We start from the raw sequence: 16114 nt of genomic DNA, 5'->3' as shown, positions 1-16114 counted from the left end.
GCTTCACTTTTTGAAGGAGTTAATAAACATGTGGATAAAGGTGAACCGGTAGATATAGTATACTTGGATTTTCAGAAGGCGTTTGACAAAGTTCTTCATGAGAGGCTTCTAGAAAAAGTAAAAAGTCATGGGATAGGTGGCGATGTCTTTTCGTGGATTGCAAACTGGCTAAAAGACAGGAAACAGAGAGTAGGATTAAATGGGCAATTTTCTCAGTGGAAGTGAGTGGACAGTGGAGTGCCTCAGGGATCTGTATTGGGACCCTTACTTTTCAATATATTTATAAATGATCTGGAAAGAAATACGACGAGTGAGATAATCAAATTTGCAGATGACACAAAATTGTTCAGAGTAGTTAAATCACAAGCAGATTGTGATAAATTGCAGGAAGACCTCGTGAGACTGGAAAATTGGGCATCCAAATGGCAGATGAAATTTAATGTGGATAAGTGCAAGGTGATGCATATAGGGAAAAATAACCCATGCTATAATTATACAATGTTGGGTTCCATATTAGGTGCTACAACCCAAGAAAGAGATCTAGGTGTCATAGTGGATAACACATTGAAATCGTCGGTACAGTGTGCTGCGGCAGTCAAAAAAGCAAACAGAATGTTGGGAATTATTAGAAAGGGAATGGTGAATAAAACAGATAATGTCATAATGCCTCTGTATCGCTCCATGGTGAGACCGCACCTTGAATACTATGTACAATTCTGGTCGCTGCATCTCAAAAAAGATATATTTGCGATGGAGAAGGTACAGAGAAGGGCTACCAAAATGATAAGCGGAATAGAACAACTCCCCTATGAGGAAAGACTAAAGAGGTTAGGACTTTTCAGCTTGGAGAAGAGACGACTGAGGGGGGATATGATAGAGGTGTTTAAAATCATGAGAGGTCTAGAACGGGTAGATGTGAATCGGTTATTTACTCTTTCGGATAGTAGAAAGACTAGGGAGCACTCCATGAAGTTAGCATGGGGCACATTTAAAACTAATCGGAGAAAGTTCTTTTTTACTCAACGCACAATTAAACTCTGGAATTTGTTGCCAGAGGAAGTGGTTAGTGCAGGTGATATAGTTTTGTTTAAATAAGGATTGGATAAGTTCTTGGAGGAGAAGTCCATTACCTGCTATTAAGTTCACTTAGAGAATAGCCACTGCCATTAGCAATGGTTACATGGAATAGACTTAGTTTTTGGGTACTTGCAGGTTCTTATGGCCTAGATTGGCCACTGTTGGAAACAGGATGCTGGGCTTGATGGACCCTTGGTCTGACCCAGTATGGCATTTTCTTATGTTCTTATGTTCTCTTACATTTGGTGGTCTGTGGACTACTCCCACTAACTTCTGTACTTACCCTCTTGGACGGGCCATACCCGCTAGTTTCCAGTGCACCCGAGGATCCCTTGCTCTCCTCATGGCAGAATACTGTGTTCCGGTGTGGCAAGCCACCACCATGCTTCCATGTAACAGGATGCCACCAACCGTGAACAGCCGTGCTTCTCTTTAGGTGCGTGCAAGCCCAATGCTACCTGATTTAAAGGGCCCATGGCGGGAGAATCCCCACATTACATCTGGATGACATCACACAAATAGGCCTAGAAAAAGGTCTTTACTGCCTCTGCTTCACTGCCTCAGCACAGGTCCACTTACATCTCTTCTTTTTCCCAGCTTGTCTTCAGTCCTGTTCCTGCTTGTATTCATTTCTGTTCCAGATTGTCTTCAGTTGATGTCCTCCTTGTCTTCACTCCTGGTCCAGTTTGTCTTCTCCTGTGTTGTCTGTCAGTTCTCTCCTTGCCTACCTGCCCTTACTATCCATCCCCCTCTGCCTTCAGACCGATACCTGGTTTGACTTTGGCTTGGATTCTGGATGTGCTTGAACACCTGGACCATGGATACACTTGACCACTGCAAGCCTCTGACAATTGCCTGGACCACTGATATGCTTGACCACTGCCTGCCTCTGACCACTGCCTGGATCCTGGGTACATCTGACTGCTGCCTGCTTTGACCCTAGCCATCCATGGACCTCTCCTTCTGCCACCAGCAGAGACCTCGCATAAATGCTGCCAGCCTCAGCACCTGAAGGCTCAACCCGAGGGGAATAAAGGCTGGTATAGATAAAGGTGAAGTCAGGTCTCCGCCTTGCCTGGGTCTGCCTGCTGATGGTAGGAACCTGCAGGGCACCTCCCTGCAGGTAGAGTCAATCCTTCCTCGGCCCAAGGGTCCAAAGATACAGCATGATGTTTTCTCATACAATTTGTGACTATAGCTGTAATTTCTACCTCACCAGTTCTCCAGAGCAATAGGAAGTGATGTTTGATGTTGGGGGGGGGGGGGGGGGGGGGGAGGGGTAAGGATATTATGCCCCCCAAAGCTTCAATTGCCACCTCCCTCCAAGAATAGTTCTGTCCAATAGTGGGAGTAGGGCTGGCCTTAAACCAGCATATATTTACAATTATTGGGGGGAGGGGGGTAATTTAGAAAAGAAAGTGTGTTGCAGTCTGGGAAGCTGCAGTCCAGGTGTGAACCCTTGAACCGAACTACCCTGGTTAGAGTAGCTCGGGAGGCGGAGCCACAGGCACAGGTCTTCACCCGGGAACCAGGAACCCCCCAGGAGGAGCCCGTAGTGTCCTTGAACCTTGGGACTTAAGAGCCACAGGCACAGGTCTTCACCCGGGAACCAGGAACCCCCCAGGAGGAGCCCGTAGGGTCCTAGAACCTTGGGACTTAACAGCCACAGGCACAGGTCTTCACCCAGGAACCAGGGACCCCCCCAGGATGAGCCCGTAGGGTCCTAGAACCTTGGGACTTAGGAGCACAGTAACAGTCTCTTTAGAGAAGGCCTGGGCAAGAGTAATCCACAGAGTCCAGCAGCAGGAAACAGGAAGGCCCGGCGAGAGTGGGGCAGTAGATGGAGTCTGTAGCCTGCTGAACGAGCAGTAGAGAGCAGGACCGGGATCTGCAGTAAGCCGCGGAGCGGAGCAGACAGGTAACAGGAACAGAGTCTGTAGTGGAACGTAGGCTGTGACCTGCTGAAGGCAGGACTGGGGTCAGAAGCGTTCAAGGAGCCAGACCGGGCAGAGAGTAAGGAAGACAAACCCGAGTCAGGCTGACAGCCAGTCAAAGCAGTCTCAGGAGCAGGCCAAGATCAGAGGCTGGCGGCAAGCAGGAGCGGAGTCAGGAACGAGCTGAGGTCAATGGCAGGCGGCAGGCAGAAGCAGAGTCAGGAACGAGCTGAAATCAATGGCAGGCGGCAGGCAGAAGCGGAGTCAGGAACGAGCTGAAGTCAATGGCAGGCGGCAGGCAGAAGCGGAGTCAGGAACGAGCTGAGGTCAATGGCAGGCGGCAGGCAGAAGCGGAGTCAGGAACGAGCTGAGGTCAATGGCAGGCGGCAGGCAGAAGCGGAGTCAGGAACGAGCTGAGGTCAATGGCAGGCGGCAGGCAGAAGCGGAGTCAGGAACGAGCTGAGGTCAACCGGGAGAGCAGAACAGTAGAAACGCAACTAAGAACTACTAACAGTAGCGACCCTCGTTGCAAGGCAATGAGAAGGCAGATGAACGCCGGTTAAATCAGGCTTGGGGCGTGGCGTAGTTAGCCCAGGCGGGGTCAGACCTCCGGGGTCCGTACGTCCATAATGCGCATCCTCGCGCGCACGCGCGTGGCGGCTGCGAGATGACCCAGTAATGGCGGGCGCCCCTCAGGCCCAGCAGAGCCGCGGAAGCGGCGTTCCCGGCATCGAAGGTGAGCTCTGAGTTCAGGAAAAAGAGGGGAAGCGGTGGAGACCGCAACAAGTGCTCATACAAATTCCTCTGCAATTCTTTTCTTACTTTTCCTCTGCTCTGTTTTAGGGGATTTACTCTCTTTTTCACTGTTGCAAGATAATTTAATTCCCATAATGTGAATAATTTTCAAGCTGTACTTTTTATCTGCGTTTTGCACTAATTATCAACGTGAAAGTTCTTTCAAACTTGTGATGGTAGTGGGGAAGGGGGAGGATGACACACTTTGATGACATCACTCTTAGAAAGTGTAGGTCAGCAGTGACTGCTGCTTGCATTTCTTTATTTAGGGGCTAGGTTTTTCCTTGAAAAGTACATTTGAAGATTTGCCCATGCCATCTACCCCTGCGCTTTTTCTGCCCACACCTTAAACATGCCCCCAGAATGCCACCTTTCAACACAGCTAAAAGTCCACACATTGTGGACTTCAGGTACTTCTAGCCATATTAAGGGGGGTCATTCATCATTTTGCTATAGGCCATTATCTCATGTGTCTGCAAATCGTGTATGCAAATAAAAAATGTATTATTCAACAGGGAGGAGTTTGGGCAGAGTTTATGAAGATTAGCGGCTGCCAGCGCTGCGTGCGATAAACTATCGCGCACTAGCACAGGCAATTTCGTGAGAAATAGCTACAGCTTTTCCAGCGGCGCTACGGGGGTGAAAATGACTAACACGGCCAATATTGCTGCCTATGATAACGCAATGCTGCGTGTGTTATCATATGCTGCAATGTGGCCGGCTGCTCATTTGCCTACCCATGCCCGTTTTCCTATCGCGGGCGATCATTTCCCTATAATTATAGAAAAATGAGGAATCCAGGTCAAAGAGACAGCAATTTCTAGACAGCTTTTTATTGCAGGTAAAAAAATATTTTTACCAGCATGAATCGCTTTGAAAATTGTCCAAAATATATTATTAATTTGTAAGTCACATCAGTTATCCCTGTGCATTATTTTTTTATACATTTGGCAGAGCTCAGCCTAGTTTTTTTGTGAAACAATATGCAGAAAGCATTGTAAACTGAGGCACTGAACTAAGGAGAAGCCTATGAAATGAACAAAATAACTTTAAATGCACTATTAAAATATTTTTATAAGATCAAAGACATGCAAATCTTTCTTTAAAGCCCATATTGACTGAATTTCATTATTAGTTTAATGTCATTTGGTGGCACATATAAAATGAATTGTAGCTTGAGTATAATTCCCAGTGGAAAAACTTCCAAGTCACAAAAATGCCAACATCTCCACTTACACTAATTAGTACTCTAGTCAGCAAACCCACTAAAAATGTCAAGGATTGAGTAGGCATGGAAACGGAAGTTTTCTTTAACAAATTGTCTGCAATTGGGTTGATGCAGGATAAGAATGCTTCCTCTATAGCTGCACAAGTGTGTATCTGCAGGACTTCAATTTCCAATGCTGTCAGTCTTGCATCTTTTACAAATTCTAGTTGTATAGCATTTTCTTTTCTTGCAAAAAATATTAAATGTATAAAAAAGTACCCAATATCCCAAGATAGCATAACTAAACATATTTTCCTTTCCACATATGCCCAAAAGTCTCTTTACTAAGCCTTAAAACAACCTTTCCTTACAAAGAAATCACTAAGTAGACCCAGAGACTGTTGTTAGAAAAAAATTGAATGTAATTTACTTTTAGTTTCTGTGCTAAGTCCCCACCTCTTTAGGTGATTTGTTTACAGAGTGCCTGAAGGAGGCTGAAAAGGAACAAAATCAATCATTCAACACATTGGGACACATCTTTACAGAATTTCCTAGCAAAAGCTGTGAAACAGGGAGGGAATAGTTACAAAAATAAAAAATTATAATTTATGTGATTTCCTCTGATGTCCCTTACCATTTTTGTTAAAGCCTAAGAAGCCTGTGATGAGAAGATCAATGCTTTACCCAGTACACAGAAACAAAAACACAGCGGTAAATTTTCAAGTGGATCCAGCCAGCTAAGGAAAGATTTAGCTGGCTACATCAAAGGCTTAGAAATTTCGCTGAGGCTAAGCGGCTAAATTTAACTTCCCAGTTTCAAAATATTTAGCAGGCCAACTTAAACCCCGGGGAAGAGTTAGGTTTGATAGAAGCGTTAAGTAGCTAGCAAAGATTTTCAGTGCTAACTACTTAATTCGGTCGGTCAATAGTAGGTGCTGCTATAGGAGGCGTAAATTCTTCCTTCCTCCTGGCCCAAAGGTAAAAGTGTGGCGGCGAGGCTAACAGCCCTCCCACCATGATCCCCTTGTTGATCCTCCCTCCCTTCCAACTCCTTAAAACAACTGCTCCCATCAACCCCCCTGATCCACTTCCATTCCATCCCTTCAAATACCCCCTAAAATGGGCCTACTTTAATGTATTTTCCAACCAATGATTCACAGATGACATCTGCTAATAAAACATAGCTGTATACCTTGCAATGTCTAAGATACAAGGTTGGAACTGTCTCGAAAAAAGGGCAACCCCATGAGTTAATCCAGAATGGCATATTGTCCATGAAATATAGACAATTTGTGCTCTCTGTTGGGCAGGGTCTGCCTTTACAGATACTGACTCCAAGATAGATATCGTGGTGGCGAGGTCCCATTGTATCCAATGAAAAGGTTGTAGCCTAGCCATTGTAATCTCTCAGTCAGGTCCTCCTTGGGCTTGCTGGACTTGTTATTCAAGTCCTTTTTTAGTCCGAGATGGCCATCACTCTGTAACTCAATATGGATCAGGGGGATAAAAAAAAAAAAAAAGGTTAACTTTTATTCTGCAGCATCTTCTTAGCACAGCTGCTAAACCGTCTTTGCAGTGCAGGAACATAAACACAGCAGGAAAGGCTTTTTCTCTGCAGCCTCTTCTCAGCACAGCTGATAAACAATCCTTGTCCTGGGAGAACTCTGGCTTGGGTTTTCTTTATCAAATTATCCCCTGGATTTTCAGGTCCCTTAGATTTTTTTCCTTTCTCTGCAAATCTTACAAGAAAACCCTGCCAAAGCTAACAGCATTGGCAAACTGTTTTACCTGAGTAGCATGGTTTCAGATAGCACCTTGGTGCTACTTTCTGCTCATGTTACATAAAAACATAAGAACATGCCATACTGGGTCAGACCAAGGTCCATCGAGTCCAGCATCCTGTTTCCAACAGTGGCCAATCCAGGCCATAAGAACCTGGCAAGTACCCAAAACCTAAGTCTATTTCATGTTACCATTGCTAGTAATAGCAGTGGCTATTTTCTAAGTCAACTTAATTAATATCAGGTAATGGACTTCTCCTCCAAGAACTTATCCAATCCTTTTTTAAACACAGCTACACTAACTGCACTAACCACATCCTCTGGCAACAAATTCCAGAGATTAATTGTGCGTTGAGTGAAGAAGAACTTTCTACGATTAGTTTTAAATGTGCCACATGCTAACTTCATGGAGAGCCCTCTAGTTTTTCTATTATCTGAAAGAGTAAATAACCGATTCACATCTACCCGTTCTAGACCTCTCATGATTTTAAACACCTCTATCATATCCTCCCTCAGCTGTCTCTTCTCTAAGCTGAAAAGTCCTAACCTCTTTAGTTTTTTCTCATAGGGGAGCTGTTCCATTCCCCTTATCATTTTGGTTGCCCTTCTCTGTACCTTCTCCATCGCAATTAAATTCTTTTGAGATGCGGCGACCAGAATTGTACACAGTATTCAAGGTGGGGGTCTCACTATGGAGCGATACAGAGGCATTATGACATTTTCCGTTTTATTCACCATTCCCTTTCTAATAATTCCCAACATTCTGTTTGCTTTTTTGACTGCCGCAGCACACTGAACCGACGATTTCAATGTGTTATCCACTATGACGCCTAGATCTCTTTCTTGAGTAGCAGCACCTAATATGGAACCTAACATTTTGTAACTATTAGGGATGTGAATTGTTTTTTAATGATTTAAATTATAGTCCGATAATTTTAAAATCGTCATTAATCAGTAAGGGACTTGATACAATAGGAATTCCCTCGATTTATCGTGAAAAATCGTTAAATCGAGTACGGGAATTATTTGGGGGGAGGGCGGGAAAACCGGCACACCAAAACAACCCCTAAACCCACCCCGACCCTTTAAAACCAATCCTTTACCTTCCCCCACCCTCCCGAACCTCCCCAAAATGTTAAATTACCTGGTGGTCCAGTGGGGGGGAGGGGTCCCAGCGCGATCTCCCGCTCTCGGGCCATCGGCGCCATTTTGGCTACCACTGATAAAAATGGCGCCGATGGCCCGATAAAAAAACCCACCCCAACCCTTTACAAATTACCCCTTTGCTTCTCCCATCCTCCCGACCCCCCCAAAAACCTTTTACATGTACCTGGTGGTCTAGCGGGGGGTCAGGGAGCCATCCCTTCAATCATACCCTCGGTGCCGGTGCCGGTGCTGGACTGGTTTCAAAATGGCACCAATCGCCATTGCCCTCACTATGTCACAGGGAGCGATCGTCGCTCCCTGTGACAAAGTGAGGGCAAAGGCGATTGACTGCCAGTATGGTAATGAAAAGGAAAATTGATGGTAATTTTAATCTCACGGATGAAATATTCATGGAGCACACAAAAAAATAATTTAAAAAAATTTTTGGGACTGACCGATGATTAAACATAAGGCAGAGTGATAAAAAAAAGCTGTATAGCAGTACACAATGATGCCTATTATGATGGTCAATTAGTAAGCATCAATACATTGATCTGATGACTGGGAAATTAGTGGTTGGTTTTTTAATCTTTCTACTATAACATCCCCTAATATGATTTGTTTCACTTCCCATGTCACAGTTATTCATACTTCAGGTAAATACACTAATACTTCTTTTCCACTAAATGGCACCTTCTTACTTCCTTTGGTGATTTCTGTTTCTCTAGGTACCTGTCCTCCACTTGTCTTTTTTCCTAGGGGGGACACATTTCTGGGATGCCCCATTGGGGCTCAGGTGTTTCCTTTTGGAGGGGGGAATGGTATAACATTCATGAGGGGATTTGAGTCCCTCGACCCAAGAAGTATGGGCCTGTTGCTAGCAGAGAGCTATGTGATTTGTCGGAACAGAGAAAGTATCTAGTAATGTAAATTTTCAGGTATAGTAGGTTGAGTTATACCAAATAGAGGTAGACATTGGCTAGCAAGTAATCCATTTTGTCTGCCCTGCTGCTTTTAAGTACTAACCAGCAGGGATTCTCTGTCGGCACAAAGTTGCTGTTTCTAAGAGGAGCGGATTTGAGCCAGGTTATGCTGAACATGCAGGACTGTTTTGGATATTCCCCTTTGCCTGTCCAGTAAGAGAATTGCTGTTTACTGCAACCTGTAGGTCAGCAAACCTTGCTGTTTACTGCAACCTATAGGTCGGGGAACTCATGTTATGTTTCGAATATGTGTGGCTTTTCATTAAATGTTGCTAGAATGTGTGTCAGTTGCGTGGTATTAAACCAGATCCTGACAACCTGGAATACTGTGTTCAGTTCTGGAAGCCATATCTCAAAAAGGATAGAGATTCTAGTGGTGGTTCAGAGAAGGGTAAAACAATGGTGAGGGGATGGCACCAAATGACTTATGAGTTGAGACTAAAAGCCTACATATGTTTGCCCTAGAGGAGAGAAAAAACAGTGGGATATGATAGGGTAATTTAAATACAATTCAACAGAAGGGAAGTTGTGTAGAACTAGGGGTTATAATGTGAAGCTCTAAGGAAGAAGACTCAAGAACAAAATCAGAAAGTATTTTTTAACAAAAGGGTAGTAGATGATAGGCATTCACATTTGTTGCTCCATTCATTTGGTTCATTTCAGCGGTATTTGCATATCTAATGAAAGGATAGAGCTCACGCAGAAATGAATGATGTGAACGTATGTCCTCGGTGCATACATGACCAAAGGTTTCCTTCTTTTTCTGTCTATGGGGGTCATTTATCAAAATGCTTTAAGGTGTTTTCACATGTGTTAGCACCATATCAAATTATGTGATGCAAATCTGAAAAAGAGGAGGAGTGGGCTTACCAGTTTGTGAAGTCCTATTGCATAAATTTTAGTGCTACACCTTTTTCAGTAGTGTGGTAGCTTTAGTGCATTTCATGATGTCTCCTGAAAGGCCTGTTGGGGGGGAGGGAGGGAGAGAGAGAGAGACTAGCCATAATGCCCTCTCCCTAGATAGGTATTTGTATCCCTATGGGAGGCCCAGCTAGTAACTCGAGGTGAGGTTTAAGTATTAGGGTAGGGGTTTAGGGGCCACTTTGACATTCAACGTGAGAAGTACGAACAGAACAGTGGTCTCTTGTGAAGATTTGATGACCTATGCAGAGGGAAACTCACCCAAAGATGAGATTGGTGCAATGTTCTCTCCACCTAGCTTGATGGACTCTCTACCTGGGTAACATCAAGCTAGGTGGAGAGAACATTGCACCAATCTCATCTTTGGGTGAGTTTCCTCACTATGAAGGTAATCAAATCTTCACAAGAGACCACTGTTCTGTTCGTACGTCTCCGTTGAATGTCAAAGTGGCTCTTAAACCCCTACACTAATACCTAAACCTCACCTCGAGTTACTAGGTGGGCCTCCCATAGGGATACAAATACCTATCTAGGGAGAGGCCATTATGGCTATGTGTTCTCTCTCTTTCTCTCTCCCTCTTTCTCTCTCTCTCTCTCTCTTCCCCCCCCCCCCCCCCCCAGTGGTTGTATGCAGGAAATACAATAGGTGTGCATTTGTTTGCAATGTATTGGCAATGTGCAATGTATAGGGTTGTATTCATGGGGAAGCAAAACATATTGCAATACAATGAATCTTCACTGAATTATTTGGCCAGGTAAAGGAGCAAATTTAAACAAAACCCCCACCCTCCTGACTTGCCAAAACTTCATGGTGGTCCAGCAGGGGTCTGAAAGCAATCTCCTGCACTCAGGCCATTGGCTGCCGGTATTCAAAATGGCACTGATAGCCTTTGCCCTTACTATGTCACAGGGGCTGACCAATGGCACCGGTAGCCCCTGTGACATAGGAAGGGCAAAGACTATCAGTGCCATTTTGAGTACCAGCAGCCGACAGTATGAGTTCAGTAGAAGGCTCCTGGACCACCAGGGAGTTTTGATAAGTCTTGGGGGGTCAGGAGGGTGGGGGTTGTAGTTAATTAAATTTTAGCCAGGAAACAAATAAGAATGGAATGCATGAAAGGATCGGGGCTCCCTCCCTTGCCGAATGCAACGTATCTGCCCCCCCTCGAATACGAATACCGAATGTAACGTATGCGGTCCCTCTGCACATCCCTAGCAATTTGCGCTAACTTAGCTCTTTGCATAGGTATTATTGCGATAAACTGTCTATTTGCATAAAACACGCCCCTTTGCTATCGTATGCGATACTTATCACATTTTGATAAATCCAGGCCTATATATGTTAACATAGAAGATCAAAAAGATATACTTAAGATAGAAGATCAAAATTAATTCATTTCTCCTAAAAATGAATATCTACTATTAGCTGTTTCTTCATATTGTAGTAACTGACATTGAAAGAAAATAATTGAGAAGGCAAACTGCTTGCCATAGGTAAGTTAAACACTGCAGTACATGAAAAATGTCCTCTTTGTTAGATAATAGGAATATTTAAACTTGCCCTAAGGGTTATTACAGAAAGGTTCATAGGAAAGGTTATTTTGCAGATGATACTAATATCTGTGACAGAGTGAACACTACTGATGCAATGGATCAGGGTCAGCTCGAGATCAAATGGCACTCTGGGCAAAATTCGGTGATTGCAGCAACCTCTACCCTGCCCCCAACTGATCTCTGCCCCCTGTCCTTGTATGGATTTGAAGGGTAGAAGGTGAATGCAAGTATTCTCTGCAAGTGAGTGGTGAGGTGGTTCCCAGCTCCCCAAGCATCCAATCCCCTGCCTCTTATCTCCTTCCCAAGCATTCTTGACCGTGTTTCTTATCTCCTTTCCCCCAGCATCTGCCCCACCTCCTTTCCCAAGCACCTTCTCCCCTGTCTCTTGTGCCACCATCTCCAGTATCAGCCTTCCTGCCTCTTAACCCCACATCCCCAGCATCCACTCCATCTGCTAAACCCCATCATATCAGTATCCTCTCTCCAGTCTCTTAATCTCCTTCACCAGCATCTGCCTCCTGCCTTATCCGTCTTCCTTCCAAGTGTAAGGAACCTCTGGTTTCCTTACCAGAAGGAACGTACTAACTAGCTAGGGAGGTTCAGAGAGATGTATAGAAGTGTAGGTTTGACTCCCCCTTGTGAGAGCTACAGATAGTGTGCTCTAGCAGGATATAGACCCCTGCCACCATCTTAGGGTGTAGATTCTTAGATTTTTAGGTTAAGCTTTCAGCAGGCAGGATGTCACTGCCTTCTGTTAATTCTTTTTGCTAACTTAGCTCAGAAGATTTTCCTGATTTGTCTACCTTGGTGTCAATATTTCATCTGACTTATTTTGATTTCTTTACCTTTTTGATCCATTTTTGAAAGCATTCCCTATGAGAACATTGGTACCCCTTTACAGAGGATTTGGGGAGCCCCTATATACGGTTAGATCAAGGGGTAGGGAAGATTCTGCTGCTCTCTATCTCACCTTCAGTAGATATAGCAGTCAATGACCAAATGTAGAGGAGTTCCACATTTGAGTTGTTTTCTTCATTGACTATCTTATCATTTTGGGAAACAGGGGAGTTTATCCACCCTCCCTGTCTCTTCTTTGTTTTTTCCCTATTTGAGTCAAAGTCCATTTTTGTTCCTTTTGGAAATGAGTGCCCTTGGTACCAGGGAATCAGTTTTTAGTTCATTGGAAGAAGAGGTGTATTTCACCTAGGAAGAGCCAGAGGAATGGAGGTTTCATCAAAGAGGAATACATTCCTATTCATTACCAGATGGAGAAAGAGTAGAAGTATTTTGTTCAAGATTTGTTTCTTCTACTGACCAAAGTATGCTGCACTTGAGAGGAGAGTGCTCACTGGTGCTTCCAGAAGAAAGTTAAATATATTTATGAAGACTGAAAGAACAGTATGAGAGTATGTGTTCTGATTAGTACTTTGGGATTACATTCTAACCATTCTACAGAGAGGAGGCAATTGAAATAAATTGAGGAGCTGGAAGAAGGATTATGCTTTCTTCAATCTGAGTAACTTAAAAAGAGAAGGATATAAATTGTCATGGAATTGGCCTCCATAAATTCAAAGATGTTACTAGAAGAGTGGGGTAAACATTGATTAAACTTTAATTATTATTGTTCATCAATTTTATTTAAGTGATGTAAAGAAACTTCATTCAATTTAACCAACTATCAGTAAAAAAGTTGGAAACCACATTTTTTTCTCAGTGTGATTATTGCTAAAGGCTAGTTGATACAAAAGAGCTGTGAAGCTATGCTTCCCCAACAGGTAGCCACGAACATTAGAATGAAAAGCTATCCATGGACAACTGGTTGCAGATAGGATCTATTTAATTTCTATATGCCTTTGGGAACATCATTAGGATTCTGTCCCATCCAGGGGTTACACTGTCATCTCCATCTTGTCTCCATACATTCTTTCCCACTTCTAACACTGCATCTAATCATTAGAAGCAGAACAGCTGCCACCCTTCCTCCCTGTCTGTACCAGCTTTGCAAGCATGTTCAAAACTTGCAGGTCAGCACTTCCTGTATGCTGAACTTTCGAATAATAGAAGGACTAGGGGGCATTCCATGAAGTTAGCAAGTAGCACATTTAAGACTAATCGGAGAAAATTCTTTTTCACTCAACGCACAATAAATCTCTGGAATTTGTTGCCAGAGGATGTGGTTAGTGCAGTTAGTGTAGCTGGGTTCAAAAAAGGTTTGGATAAGTTCTTGGAAGAGAAGTCCATTAACTGCTATTAATCAAGTTTACTTAGGGGTAGATTTTCAGACGAGCGCGAACAGCCTACTTTTGTTTGCGCTCCAGGCGCAAACAAAAGTACGCTGGATTTTAGTAGATACGCGCGTAGTCGCGCGTATCGGCTAAAATCCTGGATCGGCGCGCGCAAGGCTATCGATTTCGTATAGCCTGCGCGCGCCGAGCCGCGCTGCCTACCCCCGTTCCCTCCTAGGCCGCTCCGAAATCGGAGCGGCCTAGAAGGGAACTTTCCTTTGCCCTCCCCTCACCTTCCCCTCCCTTCCCCTACCTAACCCACCCGCCCGGCCCTGTCTAAACCCCCATCCTACCTTTGTCGGGGGATTTACGCCTCCCGGAGGGAGGCGTAAATCCCCGCGCGCCAGCGGGCCTCCTGCGCGCCGGGCCGCGACCTGGGGGCGGGTACGGAGGGCGCGGCCACGCCCCCGGGCCGTAGCCACGCCCCGTACCCGCCCCCAAAACGCTGCCGACACGCCCCCGCAACGCCGCGCGCTCCGGCCCCGCCCCCCGACACGCCTCCCGACACGCCCACTCCGAAAACCCCGGGACTTACGCGAGTCCCGGGGCTCTGCGCGCGCCGGGAGGCCTATGTAAAATAGGCTTCCCGGCGCGCAGGGCCCTGCTCGCGTAAATCCGCCCGGATTTGGGCGGATTTACGCGAGCAGGGCTCTGAAAATCCGCCCCTTAGGGAATAGTCACTGCTATTAATTGCATCAGTAGCATGGGATCTTCTAGGTGTTTGGGTAATTGCCAGGTTCTTGTGGCCTGGTTTGGCCTCTGTTGGAAACAGGATGCTGGGCTTGATGGACCCTTGGTCTGACCCAGCATGGCAATTTCTTATGTTCTTATGTTCTTATGCATGAGATCAGTATATAAGACATGCCATCCTGTGAGTTTTGATCATGCTCACAGGCCTGTCCATATGGTAAGGAACATGGCAGCAGTAGCATCTCCATCTGTTCTCCCACCAGGTCTGTTTCTGCATGGCCTGAGTTGTGACATGCACAGCTGTATAAAGAGCCCTCTTTGACTATGCATATATGCACTACAGGGAACAATGTACTTGTGACTCTGGGCTGGAGGTGCTCATTTTCACTTGGCAGCTCTGCTTTCTGCCACTCAGCCTTGCTATCATATCCAGGCATACACCTTGTGGTTTTGCCACTGTAGGAGGCCACTTTGCATCTCTCATTAGGCCTTGGTATGTTGGTATAACTCTTTGTGTTGTTTTGTGTCTTTATTAGTTCCTTGGGGTTTTTCCTGCCACCTTTTCTGCTTTGTGCCCCCTTCGTGTTGCCTTAGGATGTTGATGCCACTCTTAGTGCCACTTTTCTTTTCATGCTACATTTTGGGTTCATTCCACTGTTGTTAGTGCACCTTTTTTGAAGCCTTGGGGGTATTCCTCCCATTCTTGCTTCTTCTTTGCTCCTTTCATGGTGCTTAGGAGAACACCTGACACTGTTGGAACCCCTTTGTTCCTTTACAGTACCTTAGGCTATTCATGCTACTTTAGTGCCATGATGACATAGTCTTGCTGCATTGGCAAGCCTTCGCCCTTCTTATGATGTCTATCCTCCAGTTTTATTAGAACTGATTAGAAACCCCCAATTTTGGAGCCCAAAATAGGCTGCAATGCTTCCTCCATTGACTTTAATAGGAAATAATTGAACAAAAATACCCAAACTTTTTTCAAACTAATGAAATGAATAGATGTGCCCTATGAAATGAATGAACAAACTGAAATAAATCAGTTTTTCTATGCATAACCCTAGTGCATACTTATGTGTGTAGGTCCACTTTGAAAATTCAGGCTGAAGTCATTAACCCTCCATGGGCTGTTATAAAATTACCATCAAAAAGATCTATTGACAATTTTTGACTGTCCTGATTTTATATGTTTTTCCTAGTTGGGATTCATATTTACGTAAAAAAGAAATTAGTTTGAGTGGAATATGAAAACTTTTGTTCATGTGACTCAATCATTGAAAATCATTGCAATCAAAGGACTGTAGTTTAGAAAAGGATTGTAGCCCGTTTGTTTCTCAAACAGTTGTTAAAAGAAACACGTAATGAAGAGCAAGGGAACAATTAAGATTCTGATATATTTTGGATTGTTTTATGAGCTTGCAGCTCTTCATAAAGCCGTTAATGAAAACTGAACCCATATCTCTAAAAACTAAAAAGGTCTCACAGCTGGGTGACTTCCTGTTGAAGATATACCTAGATCCCTCTATAACTTTCTACTCTGTAAAATCAATTGGACCATAATAACACCCTTTTATCTTCTAATAAACAAATCAAAAGTCAAACAAATCAATAATATTGTGCTGTTGGGGGCTCACTGGTTTGCTTTCTGCACAAATGGAAATGCAGTGACCTGTAAGTTAATTACATATTGTCTGTAGCCACGAACTCCACAAGTATCCTACCATTTGAAACAGAAGAAAGA

This window comes from Rhinatrema bivittatum, chromosome 2, assembly GCF_901001135.1.
Source record: "Rhinatrema bivittatum chromosome 2, aRhiBiv1.1, whole genome shotgun sequence".
Classification (NCBI taxonomy): Eukaryota; Metazoa; Chordata; class Amphibia; order Gymnophiona; family Rhinatrematidae; genus Rhinatrema; species Rhinatrema bivittatum.
The sequence above is the reverse complement of the archived record's forward strand: the minus strand, read 5'-3'. Positions refer to the sequence as shown.